Source organism: Salmo salar, chromosome ssa16 (assembly GCF_905237065.1).
Source record: "Salmo salar chromosome ssa16, Ssal_v3.1, whole genome shotgun sequence".
NCBI lineage: Eukaryota > Metazoa > Chordata > Actinopteri > Salmoniformes > Salmonidae > Salmo > Salmo salar.
Genome location: NC_059457.1, coordinates 93,796,733 through 93,824,622, shown reverse-complemented (window position 1 = coordinate 93,824,622; position 27,890 = coordinate 93,796,733). Strand labels below are relative to the sequence as shown.

General features: G+C 52.1%; 1 pseudogene; it reads right to left on the bottom strand.

Moving 5' to 3' along the window:
* Positions 1 to 322: 322 nt before the first annotated feature.
* Positions 323 to 27,007, bottom strand: LOC123727736 (tRNA (cytosine(34)-C(5))-methyltransferase, mitochondrial-like; annotated as a pseudogene).
* Positions 27,008 to 27,890: the final 883 nt, after the last annotated feature.

Below are 27,890 nucleotides of genomic sequence, written 5' to 3'. Positions count from 1 at the left end.
GCGAGTCAATCAACCAGTCAGTGAGTCCTCTTGACGCGTGACAGGAAGTCAGCGAATCAATCAACCAGTCAGTGAGTCCTCCTGACGTGTGACAGGAAGTCGGCGAGTCAATCAACCAGTCAGTGAGTCCTCTTGACGCATGACAGGAAGTCAGCGAGTCAGTCAACCAGTCAGTGAGTCCTCCTGACGCATGACAGGAAGTCAGCGAGTCAATCAACCAGTCAGTGAGTCCTCTTGATGCGCGACAGGAAGTCAGCGAATCAATCAACCAGTCAGTGAGTCCTCTTGAGCGCTGACAGGAAGTCAGCGAAGTCAATCAACCAACCAACCAATCAGTGAATCCTCTTGATGCGCGACAGGAACATGGGTCCCCAGGTCCGACCCTGCTGAGGAACCACAAGGAGGCCTAACGAGGGGGTGTGGCCTAACGGGGTGAAGGTAAAGTGTTCCTGAAGTGGGAGGGCTAGCTCCTCCTCCAGGTCTTGAAGCTCCACTCCTGGACAGGTGTTTAGGACCGCCTCCACCACTTCCTGGTTCTCAGAGCGGGACAGCGTGCAGGTGGAGTAGACGACCACGCCCCTGGACGCACCGCAGCCAGCGCAGACCTGGGGAACAGACAGGATGTGATGAGACAGATCAGTAGCAGCTGGAGGAGAGGGCTGTGGATTGATTTTTCAGGTGAAAGGTCAACATAAGCCTGGCCCAGGACTTATTTACACCTCCGGCCTCAGAAGTAGGAACACAAAACTCTGGTGTAAAACCCCACAGTGGAAAAGGGACAATGTAGGCCAGGTGTGTCTGTGCGTTAGGCCAGGTGTGTCTGTGCGTGGGCCAGGTGTGTCTGTACGTTAGGCCAGGTGTATCTGTACGTTAGGCCAGGTGTGTCTGTACGTTAGGCCAGGTGTGTCTGTACGTTAGGCCAGGTGTGTCTGTACGTTAGGCCAGGTGTGTCTGTACGTTAGGCCAGGGTGTCTGTGCGTTAGGCCAGGTGTGTCTGTACGTTAGGCCAGGTGTGTCTGTGCGTTAGGCCAGGTGTGTCTGTGCGTTAGGCCAGGTGTGTCTGTGCGTTAGGCCAGGTGTGTCTGTGCATTAGGCCAGGTGTGTCTGTACGTTAGGGCCAGGTGTGTCTGTGCGTTAGGCCAGGTGTGTCTGTGCGTTAGGCCAGGTGTGTCTGTACGTTAGGCCAGGTGTGTCTGTGCGTTAGGCCAGGTGTGTCTGTACGTTAGGCCAGGTGTATCTGTAACGTTAGGCCAGGTGTATCTGTACGTTAGGCCAGGTGTGTCTGTACTGTAGGCCAGGTGTGTCTGTGCGTTAGGCCAGGTGTATCTATGCGTTAGGCCAGGTGTGTCTGTACGTTAGGCCAGGTGTGTCTGTGCGTTAGGCCAGGTGTGTCTGTGCGTTAGGCCAGGTGTGTCTGTGCGTTGAGGCCAGGTGTGTCTGTGCGTTAGGGCCAGGTGTGTCTGTGCGTTAGGCCAGGTGTGTCTGTGCGTTAGGCCAGGTGTGTCTGTGCGTTAGGCCAGGTGTGTCTGTGACGTTAGGCCAGGTGTGTCTGTGCGTGGGCCAGGTGTATCTGTACGTGGGCCAGGTGTCTCTGTGCGTTAGGCCAGGTGTGTCTGTGCGTTAGGCCAGGTGTGTCTGTGCGTTAGGCCAGGTGTGTCTGTGCGTTAGGCCAGGTATGTCTGTGAGTTAGGCCAGGTGTGTCTGTGAGTTAGGCCAGGTGTGTCTGTGCGTTAGGCCAGGTGTGTCTGTGCGTTAGGCCAGGTGTGTCTGTGCGTTAGGCCAGGTATGTCTGTGCGTTAGGCCAGGTATGTCTGTGCGTTAGGCCAGGTATGTCTGTGCGTTAGGCCAGGTATGTCTGTACGTTAGGCCAGGTGTGTCGTGCGTAAGGCCAGGTGTGTCTGTGCGTTAGGCCAGGTGTGTCTGTGCGTTAGGGCCAGGTGTGTCTGTGCGTTAGGCCAGGTATGTCTGTGCGTTAGGCCAGGTATGTCTGTGCGTTAGGCCAGGTATGTCTGTGCGTTAGGCCAGGTGTGTCTGTACGTTAGGCCAGGTGTGTCTGTGCGTTAGGCCAGGTGTGTCTGTGCGTTAGGCCAGGTGTGTCTGTGCGTTAGGCCAGGTGTGTCTGTGCGTTAGGCCAGGTATGTCTGTGCGTTAGGCCAGGTATGTCTGTACGTTAGGCCAGGTGTGTCTGTACGTTGGCCAGGTGTGTCTGACATGCGTTAGGCCAGGTGTGTCTGTGCGTAGGCCAGGTATGTCTGTGCGTTAGGCCAGGTGTGTCTGTGCGTTAGGCCAGGTATGTCTGTAACGTAGGCCAGGTGTGTCTGTGCGTTAGGCCAGGTATGTCTGTAACGTTAGGCCAGGTGTGTCTGTGCGTTAGGCCAGGTATGTCTGTCGTTAGGCCAGGTGTGTCTGTGCGTTGGGCCAGGTGTGTCTGTGCGTTAGGCCAGGTGTGTCTGTGCGTTAGGCCAGGTGTGTCTGTACGTTAGGCCAGTGTGTGTCTGTGCGTTAGGCCAGGTGTGTCTGTGCGTTAGGCCAGGTGTGTCTGTGCGTTAGGCCAGGTGTCTCTGTGCGTAGGCCAGGTGTATCTGTACGTGGGCCAGGTGTGTCTGTACGTGGGCCAGGTGTGTCTGTACGTTAGCCAGGTGTGTCTGTGCGTTAGGGCCAGGTGTGTCTGTGCGTTAGGCCAGGTGTGTCTGTGCGTTAGGCCAGGTGTCTCTGTGCGTTAGGCCAGGTGTATCTGTACGTGGGCCAGGTGTGTCTGTACGTGGGCCAGGTGTGTCTGTACGTGGGCCAGGTGTATCTGTGCGTTAGGGCCAGGTGTGTCTGTGCGTTAGGCCAGGTGTCTCTGTGCGTTAGGCCAGGTGTATCTGTACGTGGGCCAGGTGTGTCTGTACGTGGGCCAGGTGTATCTGTACGTGGGCCAGGTGTGTCTGTACGTGGGCCAGGTGTGTCTGTACGTGGGCCAGGTGTGTCTGTATATTGCCGAGCTGGTTTGGTAATGGAATATTACAGCATGAATTCATACCTGAGCAGCTGTGTCTGTAGTGTGGGCAGCCTGGCCCTGTCCCTCAGCCTCACAGCTCCTTCCTGATCCCCTCCTGTTCCACAGGAGAACAGCCAGCTGCGATCATTAGAACAAGGAGCATCCAGCAGCACCTGGGAGGGAGGGAGGAGGAGAGGAGAGGGAGAGAGGGAGGAGGAGAGGAGAGAGAGAGAGAGAGAGAAGAGGGACAGAGAGGGACAGAGAGAAGATGGAGGAGGAGAGAGAGAGAGAGAAGAGGGACAGAGATAAATGGTGAGAGAACTATTCAAATGACTAGTATTCTAATTCAATGAAGAACACTAATGACACAACACAGGAAAGATCCCCAGTCTCATGGTCTCTAGTCCCTCCATCCATCCAGCCCTTTCCTGTTTCAAGAGCAGAGAGGAGAGAGGACAGAGAGGAGAGGACAGAGGAGAGGAGAGAACAGAGAAGAGGAGAGAACAGGGGAGAGGAGAGAACAGAGGAGAGGAGAGAACAGAGGAGAGGAGAGAACAGAGAGGAGAGGAGAGAACAGAGGAGAGGAGAGAACAGAGAGGAGAGGACAGAGAGGAGACGACAGAGAGGAGAGGACAGAGAGGAGAGGAGAGGACAGAGAGGAGACGACAGAGAGGAGACGACAGAGAGGAGACGACAGAGAGGGGAGACGACAAAGAGGAGACAACAGAGAGGAGACGACAGAGAGGGAGACGACAGAGAGGAGAGAACAGAGGAGAGGAGAGAACAGAGGAGAGGAGAGAACAGAGGAGAGGACAGAGAGGAGAGGAGAGGACAAGAGGAGAGAACAGAGAGGAGAGGACAGGAGAGGAGAATAGAGAGGAGAGGACAGAGAGGAGAGGACAGAGAGGAGAGGACAGAGAGGAGAGGACAAGAGGAGAGGACAGAGAGGAGAATAGAGAGGAGAAGACAGAGAGGAGAATAGAGAGGAGAGAGGAGAACAGAGAGGAGAGAGGAGAACAGAGAGGAGACAACAGAGAAGAGACAACAGAGAGGAGACAACAGAGAAGAGGAGAGAACAGAGGAGAGGAGAGAACAGAGGAGAGGAGAGAACAGAGGAGAGGAGAGAGAGGAGAACAGAGGAGAGGAGAGAGGAGAACAGAGGAGAGAACAGAGGAGAGAACAGAGAGGAGAGGAGAGAACAGAGGAGAGGAGAGAACAGAGAGGAGAGGAGAGAACAGAGAGGAGAGGAGAGAACAGAGAGGAGAGGAGAGAACAGAGAGGGAGAGGAGAGAACAGAGCAGAGAGGGAGAGAACAGAGAGGAGAGAACAGAGCAGAGAGGAGAGAACAGAGAGGAGAGGAGAGAACAGAGAGGAGAGGAGAGAACAGAGGAGAGGAGAGAACAGAGAGGAGAATAGAGAGGAGACAACAGAGAGGAGAGGAGAGAGGAGAACAGAGGAGAGAACAGAGAGAACAGAGGGAGAGAACAGAGCAGAGAGGAGAGGAGAGAGGACAGAGAGGAGAATAGAGAGGGAGACAACAGAGAGAGAGAGGAGAGAGGAGAACAGAGGAGAGAGAGGATGAGTGTAATTTAGAGTCTCTGTGTGATGCTAAGTGACGTGTGAAGCTAGCTGCTGAGGGGGATGAGATAGGATGGGTTTTCCTCCGGCGGGTAGAGACGTGGGCTCCTCTCCTTCACGGGGCCTCTCCAGTCAGGAGACGGCGCTAATGAGTGCCACAGAGGAGAACAAGAGCTAATCCTATAGCCCTCTGTGGGAGAGGAGATTAGAGAGAGAGGCAGGGCGAGGCGAGAGGAAGAGGCAGGGGGAGAGAGGAAGAGAGGCAGGGGGAGAGAGGAAGAGAAGCAGGAGAGAGAGGAAGAGAAGCAGGGGGAGAGAGAGGAAGAGAAGCAGGGGGAGAGAGGAAGAGAAGCAGGGGAGAGAGGAAGAGAAGCAGAGAGGGGAGAGAGGAAGAGAAGCAGGGGGAGAGAGGAAGAGAAGCAGGGGGTGAGAGGAAGAGAGGCGGGGAGAGAGGAAGAGAAGCAGGGGGAGAGGAAGAGGCAGGGGGAGAGAGGAAGAGAAGCAGGGGGGAGAGGAAGAGAAGCAGGGGGAGAGGAAGAGAAGCAGGGGGAGAGAGGAAGAGAGGCGGGGGAGAGAGGAAGAGAAGCAGGGGAGAGAGGAAGAGAAGCAGGACGAGAGAGGAAGAGAAGCAGGACGAGAGAGGAAGAGAGGCAGGGGGAGAGAGGAAGAGAAGCAGGGGGAGAGGAAGAGAAGCAGGGGGAGAGAGGAAGAGAAGCAGGGGGAGAGAGGAGGAGAAGCAGGGGGAGAGAGGAGAGAAGCAGGGGGAGAGAGGAAGAGAAGCAGGGGGAGAGAGGAAGAGAGGCAGGGGGAGAGAGGAGGGAGAAGCAGGGGGAGAGGAGGAGAAGCAGGGGAGAGAGGAAGAGAAGCAGGGGAGAGAGGAAGAGAAGCAGGGGGAGAGAGGAAGAGAAGCAGGGGGAGAGAGGAAGAGAAGCAGGGGGAGAGAGGAAGAGAAGCACAGGGGAGGGAGGAAGAGAGGCAGGGGGAGAGGAAGAGAAGCAGGGGGAGAGAGAGGAAGAGAAGCAGGGGGAGAGGAAGAGAAGCAGGAGAGAGAGGAAGAGAAGCAGGGGGAGAGAGGAAGAGAAGCAGGGTGAGAGGAAGAGAGGCGGGGGGAGAGAGGAAGAGAAGCAGGGGGGAGAGAGGAAGAGAAGCAGGGGGAGAGGAAGAGAAGCAGGGGGAGAGAGGAAGAGAAGCAGGGGAGAGAGGAAGAGAAGCAGGAGAGAGGAAGAGAAGCAGGGGAGAGAGAGGAAGAGAAGCAGGGTGAGAGGAAGAGAGGCGGGGGGAGAGAGGAAGAGAAGCAGGGGGAGAGAGGAAGAGAAGCAGGGGGAGAGAGGAAGAGAAGCAGGGGGGAGAGGAAGAGAAGCAGGGGGAGAGAGGAAGAGAAGCAGGGGGAGAGAGGAAGAGAAGCAGGGGGAGAGGAAGAGCACACAAAGAATTATACCTCGACATAAACATCAACCAGGAAGCTTCCACAAGGGGGAGGCAGGTAGCCTAGTGGTTAGAGTGTAGAGGGGGTAGGTAGCCTAGTGGTTAGAGTGTAGAGGCAGGTAGCCTAGTGGTTAGAGTGTAGAGGAGGCAGGTAGCCTAGTGGTTAGAGTGTAGAGGAGGCAGGTAGCCTAGTGGTTAGAGTGTAGAGGAGGCAGGTAGCCTAGTGGTTAGAGTGTAGAGGAGGCAGGTAGCCTAGTGGTTAGAGTGTGAGAGGCAGGTAGCCTAGTGGTTAGAGTGTAGAGGAGGCAGGTAGCCTAGTGGTTAGAGTGTAGAGGAGGCAGGTACCTAGTGGTTAGAGTGTAGAGGAGGCAGGTAGCCTAGTGGTTAGAGTGTAGAGGGGGCAGGTAGCCTAGTGGTTAGAGTGTAGAGGAGGCAGGTATCCTAGTGGTTAGAGTGTAGAGGCAGGTAGCCTAGTGGTTAGAGTGTAGAGGAGGCAGGTAGCCTAGTGGTTAGAGTGTAGAGGAGGCAGGTAGCCTAGTGGTTAGAGTGTAGAGGAGGCAGGTAGCCTGTGGTTAGAGTGTAGAGGAGGCAGGTAGCCTAGTGGTTAGAGTGTAGAGGCGGCAGGTAGCCTAGTGGTTAGAGTGTAGAGGAGTGCAGGTAGCCTAGTGGTTAGAGTGTAGAGGCAGGTAGCCTAGTGGTTAGAGTGTAGAGGAGGCAGGTAGCCTAGTGGTTAGAGGTGTAGAGGAGGCAGGTAGCCTAGTGGTTAGAGTGTGAGGAGGCAGGTAGCCTAGTGGTTAGAGTGTAGGAGGCAGGTAGCCTAGTGGTTAGAGTGTAGAGGCAGGTAGCCTAGTGGTTAGAGTGTAGAGGAGGCAGGTAGCCTAGTGGTTAGAGTGTAGAGGCGGGGTAGCCTAGTGGTTAGAGTGTAGAGGGGGTAGGTAGCCCAGTGGTTAGAGTGTAGAGGAGGCAGGTAGCCTAGTGGTTAGAGTGTGGAGGAGGCAGGTAGCCTAGTGGTTAGAGTGTGAGAGGCAGGTAGCCTAGTGGTTAGAGTGTAGAGGAGGCAGGTAGCCTAGTGGTTAGAGTGTAGGGGCGGCAGGTAGCCTAGTGGTTAGAGGTGTAGAGGAGGCAGGTAGCCCAGTGGTTAGAGTGTAGAGGAGGCAGGTAGCCTAGTGGTTAGAGTGTAGAGGTGGCAGGTAGCCTAGTGGTTAGAGTGTAGAGGAGGCAGGTAGCCTAGTGGTTAGAGTGTTGAGGAGGCAGGTAGCCTAGTGGTTAGAGTGTAGAGGAGGCAGGTAGCCTAGTGGTTAGAGTGTAGAGAGGCAGGTAGCCTAGTGGTTAGAGTGTAGAGGCGGCAGGTAGCCTAGTGGTTAGAGTGTAGAGGAGGCAGGTAGCCTAGTGGTTGGAGTGTGAGGAGGCAGGTAGCCTGGTGGTTAGAGTGTAGAGGCGGCAGGTAGCCTAGTGGTTAGAGTGTAGAGGAGGCAGGTAGCCTAGTGGTTAGAGTGTAGAGGCAGGTAGCCTAGTGGTTAGAGTGTAGAGGAGGCAGGTAGCCTAGTGGTTAGAGTGTAGAGGAGGCAGGTATCCTAGTGGTTAGAGTGTAGAGGAGGCGGGTAGCCTAGTGGTTAGAGTGTAGAGAGGCAGGTAGCCTAGTGGTTAGAGTGTAGAGGAGGCAGGTAGCCTAGTGGTTAGAGTGTAGCGGCAGGTAGCCTAGTGGTTAGAGTGTAGAGGAGGCAGGTAGCCTAGTGGTTAGAGTGTAGAGGCAGGTAGCCTAGTGGTTAGAGTGTAGAGGAGGCAGGTAGCCTAGTGGTTAGAGTGTAGAGGAGGCAGGTAGCCTAGTGGTTAGAGTGTAGAGAGGCAGGTGCCTAGTGGTTAGAGTGTAGAGGAGGCAGGTAGCCTAGTGGTTAGAGTGTAGGCGGCAGGTAGCCTAGTGGTTAGAGTGTAGAGGAGGCAGGTAGCCTAGTGGTTAGAGTGTAGAGGAGGCAGGTAGCCTAGTGGTTAGAGTGTAGAGGAGGCAGGTAGCCTAGTGGTTAGAGTGTAGAGGGGGCAGGTAGCCTAGTGGTTAGAGTGTAGAGGTGGCAGGTAGCCTAGTGGTTAGAGTGTAGAGGCGGTAGGTAGCCTAGTGGTTAGAGTGGAGAGGAGGCAGGTAGCCTAGTGGTTAGAGTGTAGAGGAGGCAGGTAGCCTAGTGGTTAGAGTGTAGAGGCGGTAGGTAGCCTAGTGGTTAGAGTGTAGAGGAGGCAGGTAGCCTAGTGGTTAGAGTGTAGAGGAGGCAGGTAGCCTAGTGGTTAGAGTGTAGAGGAGGCAGGTAGCCTAGTGGTTAGAGTGTAGAGGAGGCAGGTAGCCTAGTGGTTAGAGTGTAGAGGAGGCAGGTAGCCTAGTGGTTAGAGTGTGGAGGAGGCAGGTAGCCTAGTGGTTAGAGTGTGGAGGAGGCAGGTAGCCTAGTGGTTAGAGTGTAGAGGAGGCAGGTAGCCTAGTGGTTAGTGTGTAGAGGCAGGTAGCCTAGTGGTTAGAGTGTAGAGGAGGCAGGTAGCCTAGTGGTTAGAGTGTAGAGGAGGCAGGTAGCCTAGTGGTTAGAGTGTAGAGGAGGCAGGTAGCCTAGTGGTTGGGAGTGTAGAGGAGGTAGGTAGCCTAGTGGTTAGAGTGTAGAGGAGGCAGGTAGCCTAGTGGTTAGAGTGTAGAGGAGGCAGGTAGCCTAGTGGTTAGAGTGTAGAGGAGGCAGGTACCTAGTGGTTAGAGTGTGAGGAGGCAGGTAGCCTAGTGGTTAGAGTGTAGAGGAGGCAGGTAGCCTAGTGGTTAGAGTGTAGAGGAGGCAGGTAGCCTAGTGGTTAGGTGTGTAGAGGCAGGTAGCCTAGTGGTTAGAGTGTAGAGGAGGCAGGTAGCCTAGTGGTTAGAGTGTAGAGGAGGCAGGTAGCCTAGTGGTTAGAGTGTAGAGGCGGCAGGTAGCCTAGTGGTTAGAGTGTAGAGGGGGCAGGTAGCCTAGTGGTTAGAGTGTGAGGAGGCAGGTAGCCTAGTGGTTAGAGTGTAGCGGCAGGTGGCCTAGTGGTTAGAGTGCAGAGGAGGCAGGTAGCCTAGTGGTTAGAGTGGAGGAGGCAGGTAGCCTAGTGAGTTAGAGTGGAGGGGAGGCAGGTAGCCTAGTGGTTAGAGTGGAGAGGAGGCAGGTAGCCTAGTGGTTAGAGTGTAGAGGAGGCAGGTAGCCTAGTGGTTAGGAGTGTAGGAGGCAGGTAGCCTAGTGGTTAGAGTGTAGAGGAGGCAGGTAGCCTAGTGGTTAGAGTGTAGAGGAGGCAGGTAGCCTAGTGGTTAGAGTGTAGAGGGAGGCAGGTAGCCTAGTGGTTGAGAGTGTAGAGGAGGCAGGTAGCCTAGTGGTTAGAGTGTAGAGGGAGGCAGGTAGCCTAGTGGTTAGAGTGTAGAGGAGGCAGGTAGCCTAGTGGTTAGGAGTGTAGAGGGGGTAGGTAGCCTAGTGGTTAGAGTGTAGAGGAGGCAGGTAGCCTAGTGGTTAGAGTGGAGGGGAGGCAGGTAGCCTAGTGGTTAGAGTGTAGAGGAGGCAGGTAGCCTAGTGGTTAGAGTGTAGAGGAGGCAGGTAGCCTAGTGGTTAGAGTGGAGAGGGAGGCAGGTAGCCTAGTGGTTAGAGTGTAGAGGAGGCAGGTAGCCTAGTGGTTAGAGTGTAGAGGAGGCAGGTAGCCTAGTGGTTAGAGTGTAGAGGAGGCAGGTAGCCTAGTGGTTAGAGTGTAGAGGAGGCAGGTAGCCTAGTGGTTAGAGTGTAGAGGGGCAGGTAGCCTAGTGGTTAGAGTGTGAGGAGGCAGGTAGCCTAGTGGTTAGAGTGTAGAGGAGGCAGGTAGCCTAGTGGTTAGAGTGTAGAGGAGGCAGGTAGCCTAGTGGTTAGAGTGTAGAGGAGGCAGGTAGCCTAGTGGTTAGAGTGTAGAGGAGGCAGGTAGCCTAGTGGTTAGAGTGTAGGGGCGGCAGGTAGCCTAGTGGTTAGAGTGTAGAGGAGGCAGGTAGCCTAGTGGTTAGAGTGGAGAGGAGGCAGGTAGCCTAGTGGTTAGAGTGGAGAGGAGGCAGGTAGCCTAGTGGTTAGAGTGTAGAGGAGGCAGGTAGCCTAGTGGTTAGAGTGTAGAGGAGGCAGGTAGCCTAGTGGTTAGAGAGTAGAGGAGGCAGGTAGCCTAGTGGTTAGAGTGTGAGGAGGCAGGTAGCCTAGTGGTTAGAGTGTAGAGGAGGCGGTAGCCTAGTGGTTAGAGTGTGAGGAGGCAGGTAGCCTAGTGGTTAGAGTGTAGAGGGGGTAGGTAGCCTAGTGGTTAGAGTGTAGAGGAGGCAGGTAGCCTAGTGGTTAGAGTGTAGGGGCGGCAGGTAGCCTAGTGGTTAGAGTGTAGAGGTGGCAGGCAGCCTAGTGGTTAGAGTGTAAAGGTGGCTGGTAGCCTAGTGGTTAGAGTGGAGAGGAGGCAGGTAGCCTAGTGGTTAGAGTGTAGAGGAGGCAGGTAGCCTAGTGGTTAGAGTGTAGAGGAGGCAGGTAGCCTAGTGGTTAGAGTGTAGAGGTGGCAGGTAGCCTAGTGGTTAGAGTGTAGAGGAGGCAGGTAGCCCTAGTGGTTAGAGTGGAGAGGAGGCAGGTAGCCTAGTGGTTAGAGTGTAGGGGTGGCAGGCAGCCTAGTGGTTAGAGTGTAGAGGAGGCAGGTAGCCTAGTGGTTAGAGTGTAGAGGAGGCAGGTAGCCTAGTGGTTAGAGTGTAGAGGAGGCAGGTAGCCTAGTGGTTAGAGTGTAGAGGAGGCAGGTAGCCCAGTGGTTGAGAGTGTAGAGGTGGCTGGTAGCCTAGTGGTTAGAGTGTAAGGAGGCAGGTAGCCTAGTGGTTAGAGTGTAGGAGGCAGGTAGCCTAGTGGTTGGAGTGTAGAGGAGGCAGGTAGCCTAGTGGTTAGAGTGTAGAGGGGGTAGGTAGCCTAGTGGTTAGAGTGTAGAGGCGGCAGGTAGCCTAGTGGTTAGAGTGTAGAGGAGGCAGGTAGCCTAGTGGTTAGAGTGTAGAGGAGGCAGGTAGCCTAGTGGTTAGAGTGTAGAGGAGGCAGGTAGCCTAGTGGTTAGAGTGTAGAGGCAGGTAGCCTAGTGGTTAGAGCGTTGGACTAGTTAACCGAAAGGTTGCTAGATCGAATCCCTGAGCTGACAAGGTACAAAATCTGTTATTCTGCCCCTGAACAAGGCAGTTAACCCCACTGTTCCTAGGCCGTCATTGTAAATAAGAATTTGTTCATAACTGACTAGTTAAATAAAGGGTAAATAAAAAAGCCTGTGAACCATCTTCTATGTCATCGAAAGGAACATAAAACTCGACCTCCCAATTAGGATCTGGTAAATATGCTTTGCCCTCTATGGTTGTGAAATCTGTACTCCACAAAAATTGACAAAATGGGACAAAAACCCCCAGTCAATTGAGACTCTGCATGCAGAATGAGGACTGCAATACAGAGCAGAATGAGGACTGTAATACAGAGCAGAATGAGGACTGCAATACAGAGCAGAATGAGGACTGTAATACAGAGCAGAATGAGGACTGCAATACAGAGCAGAATGAGGACTGTAATACAGAGCAGAATGAGGACTGTAATACAGAGCAGAATGAGGACTGTCATACAGAGCAGAATGAGGACTGCCATACAGAACAGAATGAGGACTGTAATACAGAGCAGAATGAGGACTGCAATACAGAATGAGGACTGTATACAGAGCAGAATGAGGACTGTATACAGAGAAGAATGAGGACTGTATACAGAGCAGAATGAGGACTGTAATACAGAGCAGAATGAGGACTGCAATACAGAGCAGAATGAGGACTGCAATACAGAGCAGAATGAGGACTGCAATACAGAGCAGAATGAGGACTGTAATACAGAATGAGGACTGTATACAGAGCAGAATGAGGACTGTAATACAGAGCAGAATGAGGACTGCAATACAGAGCAGAATGAGGACTGTATACAGAGCAGAATGAGGACTGCAATACAGAGCAGAATGAGGACTGCTATACAGAGCAGAATGAGGACTGTAATACAGAGCAGAATGAGGACTGCAATACAGAGCAGAATGAGGACTGTAATACAGAGCAGAATGAGGACTGCTATACAGAGCAGAATGAGGACTGCAATACAGAGCAGAATGAGGACTGCAATACAGAGCAGAATGAGGACTGTAATACAGAGCAGAATGAGGACTGTGATACAGAGCAGAATGAGGACTGCGATACAGAGCAGAATGAGGACTGCAATACAGAGCAGAATGAGGACTGTAATACAGAGCAGAATGAGGACTGCAATACAGAGCAGAATGAGGACTGCAATACAGAGCAGAATGAGGACTGCAATACAGAGCAGAATGAGGACTGCAATACAGAGCAGAATGAGGACTGCAATACAGAGCAGAATGAGGACTGCAGATACAGAGCAGAATGAGGACTGTATACAGAGCAGAATGAGGACTGTAATACAGAGCAGAATGAGGACTGCAATACAGAGCAGAATGAGGACTGCTATACAGAGCAGAATGAGGACTGCAATACAGAGCAGAATGAGGACTGCAATACAGAGCAGAATGAGGACTGTAATAGGCAGAATGAGGACTGTAATACAGAGCAGAATGAGGACTGCAATACAGAGCAGAATGAGGACTGCTATACAGAGCAGAATGAGGACTGTAATAATAGAATGAGGACTGTAATACAGAGCAGAATGAGGACTGCAATACAGAGCAGAATGAGGACTGCAATACAGAGCAGAATGAGGACTGTAATACAGAGCAGAATGAGGACTGTAATACAGAGCAGAATGAGGACTGCAATACAGAGCAGAATGAGGACTGTAATACAGAGCAGAATGAGGACTGTAATACAGAGCAGAATGAGGACTGCAATACAGAGCAGAATGAGGACTGCAATACAGAGCAGAATGAGGACTGCAGTACAGAGCAGAATGAGGACTGCAATACAGAGCAGAATGAGGACTGCAATACAGAGCAGAATGAGGACTGCAATACAGAGCAGAATGAGGACTGCATATTTAACCAGACAAATCCGTTAAGAACTAACTGTTATTCACAATGACGGCCTACCCCCCCCCCTCGCCAAACACGGACGACGCTGGCCCTACGGGACTCCAGATCACGGCCGGGTTGTGATACAGCCCGGGATCGAACCAGGGTCTGTAGTGACGCCTCTAGCACGAAGATGCAGTGCCTCAGACCGCCTTGAATGGCCTACACCATGAAGTTTTCACTTGTTATTTTCGCAAACGAAAACAAAATGGTACCCTTGTGTGTGAGTACATTACTGTATCCATACTGGGACATTGTTTTTCAACAGGAAACGTCCAAAATAGCCGAAGTGAGTCTTTAAACTGATCTGAGCTGTTGTGTTATTTACAAGCATTTCGCTACACGCGCAATAACATCTGCTAAACAGGTGTATGTGACCAATAAAATGGGATTTGATTTGATGACCGTTCAGAGGAACAAGAACTCCCCCTGTTGGAACTGCAAGTTGGAGGACGCTCACTTCAGAGGAATGAAAAACTGTTTAACATGACTCTTCCTCAATCCACGACTCCTTGCAGCCTGTCTCCTAGCCTCTTCTTAAACCCCATTGGATAAACCGGTCTGAAGGGAGGGAGCTTGGACCTTCTCCTCCAATACGGTTGAGAAGGAAGCAGGTAAGGAGATAGGATGCACGACAAACTGAGATGGAGACCTTGTGTCTTCGGACGAGGATAACGAGAAGAAAAAAATAAATATCTGTTTTCTTCCCTCACCTTGTCATACATTCCGGCTTCACTCTGCCCAAAGAGACGTCCATCCTGATTGGACACGGTGACAGTGCTGCTCAGCGATTGGGGGATGAAGGATTCCAGGGTTTTGGCCAGCCAATCACGTCGGTGTGGGTCCATTTCATTACAACACAACAGAGCTGGAACACAACGGAAGATAAGACTGTAGCAATACAACCCTTTAACCCCTACACCCTAACCCCTACACCCTAACCCCTACACCCTAACCCTTACACCCTAACCCCTACACCCTAACCCCTTAACCCTACACCTTAACCCCTACACCCTAACCCCTTTATCCTCGACACCCTAACCCCTTTAGCCTCTACACCCTAACCCCTTAGCCCCCTACACCCTAACCCCTTTATCCTCGACACCCTAACCCCTTTAGCCTCTACACCCTAACCCCTTAGCCCCTACACCCTAACCCCTTTAGCCTCTACACCCTAACCCCTTTAACCCCTACACCCTTAACCCCTACACCCTAACCCCTTACCCCTTAACCCCTACACCCTTAACCCCTACACCCTTAACCCCTACACCCTTAACCCCTACACCCTAGCCCCTACACCCAACCCCTACACCCTAACCTACGCCCTAACCCCTTAGCCCCTACACCCTAACCCCTACACCCTTAACCCCTACACCCTAACCCCGCCCTACGCCCTAATCCCTTAACCCCTACGCCCTAACCCCTAGCCTCTACACCCTAACCCCTTTAGCCTCTACACCCTAACCCCTTTAGCCTCTACACCCTAACCCCTTTAGCCCCTACACCTAACCCTTAACCCCTACACCTAACCCCTTTAGCCCCTACACCCTAACCCCTTTAGCCCCTACACCCTAACCCCTACACCCTAACCCCTTTAGCCACACCCTAACCCCTTATCCCCTACACCCTAACCCCTTATCCCCTACACCCTAACCCCTTTAGCCTCTACACCCTAACCCCTATAACCCCTACACCCTAAACCCTACACCCTAATCCCTTTAGCCCCTACACCCTAATCCCTTTAGCCCCTACACCCTAACCCCTTTAGCCCCTACACCCTAACCCCTACACCCTAACCCTCCACCCTAACCCCCACACCCTAACCCCCACACCCTAACCCCTCCACCCTATCCCCCACACCCTAATCCCTCCACCCTAACCCCTCACCCTAGCCCCTACACCCTAACCCCTTTAGCCCCTACACCCTAGCCCCTACACCCTAACCCCTCCACCCTAACCCCACACCCTAACCCCTCCACCCTATCCCCCACACCCTAATCCCTCCACCCTAACCCCTCCACCCTAGCCCCTACACCCTAACCCCTTTAGCCCCCTACACCCTAGCCTCTACACCCTAACCCCTCCACCCTAACCCCCACACCCTAACCCCTCCACCCTATCCCCCACACCCTAATCCCTCCACCCTAACCCCTCCACCCTAGCCCCTACACCCAACCCCTTAACCCCTCCACCCTAACCCCTTAACCCCTCCACCCTAACCCTTAACCCCTCCACCCTAACCCCTACACCCTAACCTCTCCACCTAACCCCTACACCCTAACCATGTCCTGACCTGGGTCAGCAGTCTGTAGTATAGCCAAGGCCTCTACACCCTAACCCCTACACCCTAACCCCTTAGCCGCTACACCCTAACCCCATAGCCCCTACACCCTAACCCCTAACCTCTCCACCCTGACCCCTACACCCTAACCCTGACCTGGGTCAGCAGTCTGTAGTATAGCCAAGGCCTCTACACCCTAACCCCTACACCCTAACCCCTTAGCCGCTAACCCTAACCCCTTAGCCCCTACACCCTAACCCCTTAGCCCCTACACTAACCCCTTAGCCCCTACACCCTAACCCCTTAGCCCCTACACCCTAACCCTTTAGCCTCTACACCCTAACCCTTAACCCCTACACCCTAACCCTTACCCTAACCCCTACACCCTTAACCCCTACACCCTTAACTCACACCCTAACTACACCCTTAACCCTACGCCTTAACCCCTACGCCTAACCCCTTAACCCCTACACCCTAACCCCTACACCCTTAACCCCTACACCCTAACCCCTACACCCTAACCCCTTAGCCCCTACGCCCTAATCCCTTAACCCCTACGCCCTAACCCCTTTAGCCTCTACGCCCTAACCCCTTTAGCCTCTACACCCTAACCCCTTATCCCCTACACCCTAACCCCTTATCCCCTACACCCTAACCCCTTAGCCTCTACACCCTAACCCCTTAACCCCTACACCCTAACCCCTTAACCCCTACACCTAAACCTCTACACCCTAATCCCTTTAGCCCCTACACCCTAATCCCTTTAGCCCCTACACCCTAACCCCTTTAGCCCCTACACCCTAACCCCTACACCCTAACCCTCCACCCTAACCCCTCCACCCTAACCCTCCACCTAACCCCACACCCTAACCCCTCACACCCTATCCCCCACACCCTAATCCCTCCACCCTAACCCTCCACCCTAGCCCCTACACCCTAACCCCTTTAGCTCCCTACACCTAGCCCCTACACCCTAACCCTCCACCCTAACCCCCACACCCTAACCCCTCCACCCTAACCCCCACACCCTAACCCCTCCACCCTATCCCCCACACCCTAACCCCTCCACCCTAACCCCTCCACCCTAGCCCCTACACCTAACCCCTTTAGCCCCTAGCACCCTAGCCCCTACACCCTAACCCCTCCACCCTAACCCCACACCCTAACCCCCTCCACCCTATCCCCCACACCCTAATCCCTCCACCCTAACCCCTCCACCCTAGCCCCTACACCCTAACCCATAACCCCTACACCCTAACCTTAGATAGCCAAGGCTGTAGTATAGCCAAGGCCTCTACACCTAACCCCTACACCCTAACCCCTACACCCTAACCATGTCCTGACCTGGGTCAGCAGTCTGTAGTATAGCCAAGGCCTCTACACCCTAACCCCTACACCCTGACCCCTAACCTAACCCTGACCTGGGTCAGCAGTCTGTAGTATAGCCAAGGCCTCTACACCCTGACCCCTACACCTAACCCCTACACCCTGACCTGGGTCAGCAGTCTGTAGTATAGCCAAGGCCTCTACACCTAACCCCTACACCCTAACCCCTACACCCTAACCCCTTAGCCCCTACACCCTGACCTGGGTCAGCAGTCTGTAGTATAGCCAAGGCCTCTACACCTAACCCCTACACCCTGACCCTAACCTGACCTGGGTCAGCAGTCTGTAGTATAGCCAAGGCCTCTCCACCCTAACCCCTACACCCTAACCCCTACACCCTGACCCTGACCTGGGTCAGCAGTCTGTAGTATAGCCAAGGCCCCTACACCCTAACCCCTACACCCTTAGCCCCTACAACCCTGACCTGGGTCAGCAGTCTGTAGTATAGCCAAGGCCTCTACACCCTGACCCCTACACCTAACCCCTACACCTGACCTGGGTCAGCAGTCTGTAGTATAGCCAAGGCTTTCCCTCCAGGAGCAGAGCAGAGATCCAGGACCCTGTCCCCTCCTGTACCCCCAGGGCTAAGACAGGCAGCAGGGAGGCAGCGTTCAGCAGGTAGTAGGCTTTCAGCTGGCCCCTGGCGGTGAGGAGGAGAGGGGTAACGCACAGGGGAAGGGGTGGATGAAACACTGCAGGGAGGGAGGAAGAGGAGGAGGACCGGGGTGAGGCTGGGTGGGAGAGGGAGGGTGAGGCTGGGTGGGAGAGGGAGGGTGAGGCAGGTCTGTGTGGGGCAGTAGGCTGATGAAGCCTTGCCCTTGGAGGCGTTGTTTGACGTCTGACACAGCGGTAAAGCGGTTGAGCATCACTCCATACTGCCAACACCCAGGGTTCAACAGCACAGCCCTGTAGGAGACAGGAGGAGAGGAGAAGAGGCTGAGCATCACTCCATACTGCCAACACCCAGGGTTCAACAGCACAGCCCTGTAGGAGAAGAGGAGGAGAGGCTGAGCATCACTCCATACTGCCAACACCCAGGGTTCAACAGCACAGCCCTGTAGGAGGACAGGAGAAGAGGCTGAGCATCACTCCATACTGCCAACACCCAGGGTTCAACAGCACAGCCCTGTAGGAGAAGAGGAGGAGAGGCTGAGCATCACTCCATACTGCCAACACCCAGGGTTCAACAGCACAGCCCTGTAGGAGACAGGAGAAGAGGCTGAGCATCACTCCATACTGCCAACACCCAGGGTTCAACAGCACAGCCCTGTAGGAGAGAGAGGAGGAGAGGCTGAGCATCACTCCATACTGCCAACACCCAGGGTTCAACAGCACAGCCCTGTAGGAGACAGGAGAAGAGGCTGAGCATCACTCCATACTGCCAACACCCAGGGTTCAACAGCACAGCCCTGTAGGAGAAGAGGAGGAGAGGCTGAGCATCACTCCATACTGCCAGCACCCAGGGTTCAACAGCACAGCCCTGTAGGAGACAGGAGAAGAGGAGAAGAGGCTGAGCATCACTCCATACTGCCAACACCCAGGGTTCAACAGCACAGCCCTGTAGGAGACAGGAGAAGAGGCTGAGCATCACTCCATACTGCCAACACCCAGGGTTCAACAGCACAGCCCTGTAGGAGACAGGAGGAGGCTGAGCATCACTCCATACTGCCAACACCCAGGGTTCAACAGCACAGCCCTGTAGGAGGAGAGGAGAAGAGGCTGAGCATCACTCCATACTGCCAACACCCAGGGTTCAACAACACAGCCCTGTAGGAGACAGGAGAAGAGGCTGAGCATCACTCCATACTGCCAACACCCAGGGTTCAACAGCACAGCCCTGTAGGAGACAGGAGGAGAGGCTGAGCATCACTCCACACTGCCAACACCCAGGGTTCAACAGCACAGCCCTGTAGGAGAGGAGAGGAGAAGAGGCTGAGCATCACTCCATACTGCCAACACCCAGGGTTCAACAGCACAGCCCTGTAGGAGGAGAGGAGAAGAGGCTGAGCATCACTCCATACTGCCAACACCCAGGGTTCAACAGCACAGCCCTGTAGGAGGAGAGGAGAAGAGGCTGAGCATCACTCCATACTGCCAACACCCAGGGTTCAACAGCACAGCCCTGTAGGAGAAGAGGAGGAGAGGCTGAGCATCCTCCATACTGCCAACACCCAGGGTTCAACAGCACAGCCCTGTAGGAGAAGAGGAGGAGAGGCTGAGCATCACTCCATACTGCCAACACCCAGGGTTCAACAGCACAGCCCTGTAGGAGACAGGAGGAGAGGAGAAGAGGCTGAGCATCACTCCATACTGCCAACACCCAGGGTTCAACAGCACAGCCCTGTAGGAGAAGAGGAGGAGAGGCTGGAGCATCACTCCATACTGCCAACACCCAGGGTTCAACAGCACAGCCCTGTAGGAGACAGGAGGAGAGGGAGAAGAGGCTGAGCATCACTCCATACTGCCAACACCCAGGGTTCAACAGCACAGCCCTGTAGGAGACAGGAGAAGAGGAGAAGAGGCTGAGCATCACTCCATACTGCCAACACCCAGGGTTCAACAGCACAGCCCTGTAGGAGAAGAGGAGGAGAGGCTGAGCATCACTCCATACTGCCAACACCCAGGGTTCAACAGCACAGCCCTGTAGGAGAAGAGGAGGAGAGGCTGAGCATCACTCCATACTGCCAACACCCAGGGTTCAACAGCACAGCCCTGTAGGAGAAGAGGAGGAGAGGCTGAGCATCACTCCATACTGCCAACACCCAGGGTTCAACAGCACAGCCCTGTAGGAGGACAGGAGAAGAGGAGAAGAGGCTGAGCATCACTCCATACTGCCAGCACCCAGGGTTCAACAGCACAGCCCTGTAGGAGACAGGAGAAGAGGAGGAGAGGCTGAGCATCACTCCATACTGCCAGCACCCAGGGTTCAACAGCACAGCCCTGTAGGAGACAGGAGGAGAGGAGAAGAGGCTGAGCATCACTCCATACTGCCAACACCCAGGGTTCAACAACACAGCCCTGTAGGAGACAGGAGGAGGAGAAGAGGCTGAGTATCACTCCATACTGCCAGCACCCAGGGTTCAACAGCACAGCCCTGTAGGAGACGGGAGAAGAGGAGGAGAGGCTGAGCATCACTCCATACTGCCACCACCCAGGGTTCAACAGCACCTTTCCCTTTGTCAGGGAGGTGACCAAGAACCCGATGGTCACTCTAACAGAGCTCCAGAGTTCCTCTGTGGCGATGGGAGAACCTTTCAGAAGGACAACCATCTCTGCAGCACTCCACCAATCAGGCCTTTCTGGTAGAGTGGCCAGACAGAAGCCATTCCTCAGTAAAAGGTACATGACAACCCGCTTGGAGTTTACCCAAAGGCACCAGAAGACTCTCAGACAAGATTCCCTGGTTTGATGAAATCAAGATTGAACTCTTTGGCCTGAATGCCAAGCGTGCCAAGTCTGGAGGAAACCTGGTTCCATCCCTACGGTGAAGCATGGTGGTGGCAGCATCATGCTTGGGGGATGTTTTTCAGCGGGCAGGGACTGGGAGACTAGTCAGGATCGAGGGAAAGATGAACGGAGCAAAGTACAGAGATCCTTGATGAAAACCTGCTGCAGGCGCTCAGGACCTCAGACTGGGGTGAAGGTTCACCTTCAACAGGACAACAACCCTAAGCACACAGCCAAGACAAAGCAGGAGTGGCTTCGGGACAAGTCTCTGAATGTCCTTAAGTGGCCCAGCCAGAGCCCAGACTTGAACCCGATCGAACATCTCTGGAGAGACCTGAAAATAGCTGTGCAGCGACGCTCCACATCCAACCTGACAGAGCTTGAGAGGATCTGCAGAGAAGAATGGGAGAAACTCCCCAAATACAGATGTGCCAAGCTTGTAGCATCATACCCAAGAAGACTCGAGGCTGTAATCGCTGCCAAAGGTGCTTCAACAGAAGTACTGAGTAAAGGGTCTGAATACTTATGTAAATGTGATATTTCAGTTGTTTTAATAAAAAAATGCATTTGCAAAACTGTCTAAACCGGTTTGTTTTGTCATTATAGGGTATTGTGTGTAGATCGATGAGCCATTTTAGAATAAGGTTGTAACATAACAAAATGTGAGGGGGAAAAAGTCAATGAGGTCTGAATACTTCCAGAATGCACTGTATGTAGGCGGCAGGGTAGCCTAGTGGTTAGAGCGTTGGACAAGTTAGCCGAAAGGTTGATGGTTTAAATCCCCGAGCTGACAAGGTACACATCTGTCGTTCTGCCCCTGAACAAGACAGTTAACCCACTGTTCCTAGGCCGTCATTGAAAATAAGAATTTGTTCTTAACTGACTAGTTAAATAAAGGTATAGCGCACAACGTTAGACCAGGACCTATAGGGAATACGGTGCCATTTAGGAAACAGAGTTCTCATCCGATTTAAGTTCAGAGTAATAAAACGATTTATAATATTGTAATTGACACGTAATACTGTAGAAAAACGATTAAGAGGACGAGGTGAACGCTGACATACCTTGCAGACGGCCATAGGGGGGCCAAGTTCCTGGCCGTACTGTTGGTCAAAACGGTCCAATATGACTTTACACACCCGCTTCTGTTTCTCGGGTCGGGAAGGAACCTGTGAGTTGGAGAGGAACACGTCTAGATTCAAACAGGATGGATGGCTGATAGAGTATAACTCATTTAGTTGATCAAATAACCAACAGTTTGTCATCGTTAATACCAGAAACGTATCGTCTGCTGGTCCTATACGTGTATTCGTATGATCCAACTTTACCCGTTCGGTCGGAACAGTTCGCTCCTCTCTCGACAGGTCCTGTCCACGGTCGGAACCGATAACGGAGTTGCACGACAGTAATCTCAGACATTTCAACGACTGAGAAAGTCTCCGCTGTAGAATAAATACATCTCCCCGAGACTAAACGTCTAAACATTTCATAAATTAATCCGAATTCATCGATTTAAGCAAACGGTTAAATGACCGATTTCTAGTAAGTGTTTTCCTTTAGACACGTCCGTCTCTTATAAATGTCCCCCTTCTCCTTGGCTGTTTTAAACTCAGTTCCCTCCCTAACATCAAGCAAAATTGAGACCCAAAGACTTTGGAATAGATACGGGTACAAATCATATACACCTCATTCAGGGTCTTTTCTTTATTTTTTACTATTTTCTACATTGTAGAATAATAGTGAAGACATCAAAACTATGAAATAACACATATGGAATCATGTAGTAACCAAAAAAAAGTGTTAAATGAAAATATATTTTATATTTGAGATTTGAGATTCTTCAAAGTAGTCACCCTTTGCCCTGATGACAGCTTTGCACACTTTTGGCATTCTCTCAACCAGCTTCACCTGGAATGCTTTTCCAACAGTCTTGAAGGGAGTTCCCACATATGCTGAGCACTTGTCGGCTGCTTTTCCTTCACTCTGCGGTCCGACTCATCCCAAATTGGGTTGATGTCGGATGATTGTGGAGGCCAAAACAGTTAGGAATAGAGACAAGGGTACAAATCATATACGCATTTATTAGAATTTCATAACAAAAATTTACAAGGTAGAAAATGTGACTATGAAATCCCAAGAACGTAGCTGTGTGACTAAAGCATTGTTATGGAAATATACAAGCTACATTCACATGGTAAGGTGTGGCCTACAGTCATACAATAAATGGACATGATACATGTAGTGTAGAAACGGGGTCAGTCTCGATGCAGTGTAGAAACGGTGGACTTAGCAACACTCTGGACCAGAGCTAGACAAAGGACAGACAGAAGAGTGGCTCTGGTCCAGGGCTAGACAAAGGACAGACAGAAGAGTAGCTCTGGTCCAGGGCTAGACAAAGGACAGACAGAAGAGTAGCTCTGGTCCAGGGCCTGTTCCTCTACTAGGGGACTGAGTAACAACACTCTGGACCAGAGGTAGACAAAGGACAGACACAAGAGTAGCTCTGGTCCAGGGCTGAGGGGTAATATACATGTATAAAGTCAGGTCCATGAACTATGATGTACTCAGCTCATATACATCAACAATACAGGACCAAAAACAGTCAAAATATCATTCAAGTGTCATCATTGAAAGCTATATGTTGTGAGAAGACATTTTCAAATGACTGTAGAGAGTACAGTATGTAGGGAATATAACATTACAGGATGTAGAGTACAGTATGTAGTGAATATAACATTACAGACTGTAGAGTACAGTATGTAGGGAATATAACATTACAGACTGTAGAGTACAGGGAATATAACATTACAGACTGTAGGTACAGTATGTGGGAATATAACATTACAGACTGTAGAGTAGTGAATATAACATTACAGACTGTAGAGTAAGTGTAGGGAATATAACATTACAGACTGTAGAGTAGGGAATATAACATTACAGACTGTAGAGTAGTGAATATAACATTACAGACTGTAGAATACAGTATGTAGTGAATATAACATTACAGACTGCAGAGTACAGTATGTAGTGAATATAACATTACAGACTGCAGAGTACAGTATGTAGGGAATATAACATTACAGACTGTAGAGTAGTTGTGAATATAACATTACAGACTGTAGAGTATAGGATGGAATATAACATTACAGAATGCAGAGTACAGTATGTAGGGAATATAACATTACAGACTGTAGAGTACAGTATGCAGGGAATATAACATTACAGACTGTAGAGTAGTGAATATAACATTACAGACTGTAGAGTAGGAATATAACATTACAGACTGTAGAGCAGGTAGTGAATATAACATTACAGACTGTAGAGTAGTGAATATAACATTACAGACTGTAGAGTACAGTATGTAGGAATATAACATTACAGACTGTAGAGTAGTGAATATAACATTACAGACTGTGAAGATGTAGTGAATATAACATTACAGACTGCAGAGAGGTAGTGAATATAACATTACAGCTGTAGAGTACAGTGTAGGGAATATAACATTACAGACTGCAGAGTACAGTATGTAGGGAATATAACATTACAGACTGTAGAATAGTGAATATAACATTACAGGGAATATCTGACCAAACACATTTCAGTTAGAATGAACATACATTGTTCACCTTGTTGTAAACACGTCTTAAAAAATACAATTGTCATGTAGTACTACTTTATCATGTAGTGCACTACTTTAATATTTTATCATGTAGTGCACTATTTTATCATGTAGTGCACTCAGGATGCATTGACAGATGTCTTTATCACAGACAGTACACCCTATAATACTGATATTATTAGCAGTTTGTGTATATTCACACACTGTTAGACCAAAAGTTTCAGCCTCCAGGGGAGGATGTTTTAGTCAGATTAAAACAGGGTGAGAACAACAAAATAACTGCAATGCAAAGTTATATATATATACACACACACACACACACACACACACACACACACACACACACACACACACACACAGTATACTAAACATTAGGAACACCATGATATTGGGTCGTACCCCCCTTCCCCTCAGAACAGCCTCAGTTCGTCGGGGACATGGACTCTACAAGGTGTGGAAAGCGTTCCACAGGGACGCTGGCCCACGTTGACTCCAACGCTCCCCACAGTTGTGTTAAATTAGCTGGGTGTCATTTGGATGGTGGACCATTCTAGCCACCGTGCTTCTACACCTGCATTGCTTGCTGTTTGGGGGGGTTTTAGGCTGGGTTTCTGTACAGCACTTTGAGACATCAGCTGATGTAAGAAGGGCTTTATAAATCCATTTGATTTGATTTGAAACACACGGGAAACAGCAGCTTTGCAGTTCTTGATACAAACCGGTGCGAGTGGCACTTACTACCGTACCCCGTTAAAAAAGGCACTTAAATCCTTTTTTTGTTGTCTTGCAACATTCGGCAATCCATGTCGCCAATTGTCTCAAGGTTTGAAAATCCTTCTTACACCTGTCTCCTCCCCTCTTCATCTACACCGATTGAAGTGGATTTAACACGAGACGTCAATAAGGGATTCACCCTGGTCAGTCTGTGTCACGGAAAGAATAGGTGTTCCTAATGTTTTGTCCACTCAGTGTGTTTGTGTATATACACACACACACTATATGACCAAAAGTATGTGGACACCTGCTCGTCTAACATCTCATTCCATAATCATGGTCATTAATATGGAGTTGGTCCCCCCTTTGCTGCTATTACAGCCTCCACTCTTCAGGGAAGGCATTAATATGGAGTTGGTCCCCCCCTTTGCTGCTATAACAGCCTCCACTCTTCAGGGAAGTCATTAATATGGAGTTGGTCCCCCCCTTTGCTGCTATAACAGCCTCCACTCTTCAGGGAAGTCATTAATATGGAGTTGGTCCCCCCTTTGCTGCTATAACAGCCTCCACTCTTCAGGGAAGTCATTAATATGGAGTTGGTCCCCCCTTTGCTGCTATAACAGCCTCCACTCTTCAGGGAAGTCATTAATATGGAGTTGGTCCCCCCTTTGCTGCTATAACAGCCTCCACTCTTCAGGGAAGTCATTAATATGGAGTTGGTCCCCCCTTTGCTGCTATAACAGCCTCCACTCTTCTGGGAAGGTTTTCCACTAGATGTTGGAACATTGCTGCGGGGTCTTGCTTCCATTCAGCCACAAGAGCATTAGTGAGGTCGGGTACTGATGTTGGGGCGATTAGGTCTGGCTCGCAGTCGGCGTTCCAATTCATTGTCATGCTGAAACAGGAAAGGGCCTTCCCCAAAGTGTTGCCACAAAGTTGGAAGAAATGAATTGTTAAGAATGTCATTGTATGCTGTAGATTTCCCTTCACTGGAACTAAGGGGACCAGAACTATGAAAAACAGCCCCAGACTATTATTCCTCCTCCACCAAACTTTACAGTTGGCACTACGCATTGGGACAGGGTAACGTTCTCCTGGATTCCGCCAAACCCAGATTCGTCTGTCGGACTGCCAGATGGTGAAGCGTGATTCATCACTACAGAGAACGTGTTTCCACTGCTCCAGAGTCCAATGGCGGCGAGCTTTACACCACTCCACCCAACGCTTGGCATTAGGCATGGTGATCTTAGGCTTGTCTCTGGCTGCTCGGCCGCGGAAACCCATTTCATGAAGCTCCCGACGAACAGTTCTTGTGCTGCCGTTGCTTCCAGAGGCAGTTTGGAACTCGGTAGTGAGTATTGCAACCAAGGACAGACGATTTATACGCGATTCAGCACTCAGCGGTCCCGTTCTGTGAGCTTGTGTGGCCTACCACTTCGCGGCTGAACCGTTGTTGCTCCTAGACGTTTCCACTTCACTATAACAGCACTTACAGTTGACGGGGCAGCTCTAGCAGGGCAGAAATTTGACAAACTGACTTGTTTGGAAAGGTGGCATCCTATGACGGCGCCACGTTGAAAGTCACTGAGCTCTTCAGTACGGGGCCGTTCTACTACCAATGTTTGTCTATGGAGAATGCATGGCGGTGTGCTTGATTTAATACACCTGTCAGCAACGGGTTTTGGTGACATAGACGAATCCACTCATTTGAAGGCGTCCACATTACTGCTGTGTGTGTGTGAGATATATAGATATATATAGATATATATATGTGATAGAACACATTCGTACACAGAAATATAACTATGCATAAATTAGTCCATATCGATATGCATTTATTTCTCAGTCTGTGTTTAACTCGATGCTGGGTTCTTCAGCATCAACATGGTCCTGTTCATCAGGACACGTCGTACTAAAATGTTTTCAACACATAACGGAAACAAGTGTTTATCATCGGTCACTTTCCCTGTTCGTCTGTTTGGTGCCTAATGAATATGACTCAGTCTCTTTCTCCAGGGCCCACCCAGTCCTCCTCCGTCTGTCTCAGGGGCCCACCCAGTCCTCCGTCTGTCTCAGGGCCCACCCAGCTCCTCCGTCTGTCTCCAGGGCCCACCCAGTCCTCCTCCGTCTGTCTCAGGGCCCACCCAGTCCTCCGTCTGTCTCCAGGGCCCACCCAGTCCTCTTCCGTCTGTCTCCAGGGCCCACCCAGTCCTCCTCCGTCTGTCTCCAGGGCCCACCCAGTCCTCCTCCGTCTGTCTCCAGGGCCCACCCAGTCCTCCTCCGTCTGTCTCAGGGCCCACCCAGTCCTCCTCCGTCTGTCTCCAGGGCCCACCCAGTCCTCCTCCGTCTGTCTCAGGGGCCCACCCAGTCCTCCTCCGTCTGTCTCAGGGCCCACCCAGTCCCTCCTCCGTCTGTCTCAGGGCCCACCCAGTCATCCTCCGTCTGTCTCAGGGGCCCACCCAGTCATCCTCCGTCTGTCTCCAGGGCCCACCCAGTCATCCTCCGTCTGTCTCAGGGCCCACCCAGTCATCCTCCGTCTGTCTCAGGGCCCACCCTCCTCCGTCTGTCTCAGGGCCCACCCAGTCCTCGTCTGTCTCAGGGCCCACCCAGTCCTCCTCCGTCTGTCTCCAGGGCCCACCCAGTCCTCCTCCGTCTGTCTCAGGGCCCACCCAGTCCTCCTCCGTCTGTCTCCAGGGCCCACCCAGTCCTCCTCCGTCTGTCTCAGGGCCCACCCAGTCATCCTCCGTCTGTCTCAGGGGCCCACCCAGTCCTCCGTCTGTCTCAGGGCCCACCCAGTCCTCCTCCGTCTGTCTCCAGGGGCCCACCCAGTCCTCCGTCTGTCTCAGGGCCCACCCAGTCCTCCGTCTGTCTCCAGGGCCCACCCAGTCCTCCGTCTGTCTCAGGGCCCACCCAGTCCTCCGTCTGTCTCCAGGGCCCACCCAGTCATCCTCCGTCTCTCTCAGGGCCCACCCAGTCATCCTCCGTTCTCTCTCCAGGGCCCACCCAGTCATCCTCCATCTCTTTCCAGGGCCCACCCAGTCTCCTCCGTTCTCTCTCTCCAGGGCCCACCCAGTCATCCTCCATCTCTCCAGGGCCCACCCAGTCATCCTCCGTCTCTCTCTCTCCAGGGCCCACCCAGTCATCCTCCGCTTCTCTCTCCCAGGGCCCACCCAGTCATCCTCCGCTCTCTCTCCAGGGCCCACCCAGTCATCCTCCGTTCTCTCTCTCTCCAGGGCCCACCCAGTCATCCTCCGTCTCTCTCTCCAGGGCCCACCCAGGGCCCACCCTGTGAGCTCGAGGACGACGGTGGCGTTGGTTCCTTGGTCTTGGGATCATCTTCTCAGCAGGTGAAGTCTGTAGACCTCTTACAGCACGTACTTTGAAAATAAACCAAAGAAACTGTGATTTGGGGG